Source organism: Phoca vitulina, unplaced genomic scaffold, assembly GCF_004348235.1.
Source record: "Phoca vitulina isolate PV1807 unplaced genomic scaffold, GSC_HSeal_1.0 scaffold7, whole genome shotgun sequence".
Lineage (NCBI taxonomy): Eukaryota > Metazoa > Chordata > Mammalia > Carnivora > Phocidae > Phoca > Phoca vitulina.
The window spans coordinates 3,264,326-3,265,652 of record NW_022589710.1 but is presented as its reverse complement, the minus strand read 5'-3'; positions in this window follow the sequence as shown (position 1 = coordinate 3,265,652).

The following is a 1,327-nucleotide window of genomic DNA, read 5'->3' as shown; positions in this document are numbered from 1 at the left end:
TTTCTTTCTTTCTTTCTTTCTTTCTTTCTTTCTTTCTTTCTTTCTTTTCTTCTTTCTTTTTTTTTTTTTTGCATGTGGCTGCCCAGTTTTCCCAACACCATTTATTAAAAAGACTGTCTTTTTTTCCCATTGTATATTATTATCTCCTATGTCATAGATTAAGTGACCATATAAGTGTGGGTTATTTCTGGGCTCTCTATTCTGTTTTATTGATCTATGTGTCTGTTTTTGTGCCAGTACCATACTGCTATGATTACTACAGATTTGTAGTATATCTTGAAATCTGGGATTGTGATACCTCCAGTTTTGTTCTTCTTTCTCAGGATTGCTTTGACTATTCAGGGTCTTTTATGGTTCCATATAAATTTTAGGGCTGTTCTATCTCTGTAAAAAGTGCCATTGGATTTTTGATAGGGATTACATTGAATCTGCTGATTGCTTTGGGTAGTAAGGACATTTTAACTATGAAGTCTTCCAATCTACGAGCATTGAATATCTTTCCATTTTTTTGTGTCATCTTCAGTGTCTTTCATCAGTGTCTTCTAGTTTTCTGTGTACTGGTCTTTCCCCTCCTTGGTTAAATTTATTCCTAGGTATTTTATTCTTTTTGATACAATTGTAAATGAGATTGTTTTCTTAATTTCTCTTTCTGATATTTCATTACTAGTGTATAGAAATGCAACAAATTTCTGTATATTGATACTGTATCCTGAAACTTTATTGAATTCATTTATTAGTTTTAATAGTTTTTTAGTGGTGTCTTTAGGGTTTTCTACATATAACATCATGTCATGTGCAAATAGTGACAGTTTTACTTCTTTCTTCTTCTTTCTTCCAATTTGAATGATTTTTATTTCTCTTATCTAAGTGTTCTGGGTTGGGCTTCCAATACTATGTTGAATAAAAGTGGCAAGAGTAAGCATCTCTGTCTTGTTCCTGATCCTAGAGATACAGTGGAAGACATAGAGTGAAACATGGTGGCTATAGGTGTACACATTTTGTTTAAAGAATTGGTCACAAAAACCCTATGGTAGGAGTGGTCCATAACCTTGGCCTAAACTGATCTGGATATAGTCCTTGCCTTAGATGGATTTTTGGATAATCTGACCTCATTTGATGAAGTCATTTTTGGTTCTTAATTGTTGAAGGAGGTCTAGGCAATGATGTGTAGTTGGAATGTGCAACTGGAAGTCATCTTGCTTTTAAATTTGTCTTCTATACCTCAGAAATAATATTTTGATTTCCATTCCTCATTGTTTTTCTCTCTTCTCTTTTTCATTTAAAAATTTCTCAAATGGCTAATGCTTGTATTAGTCAGGGTTTTTCA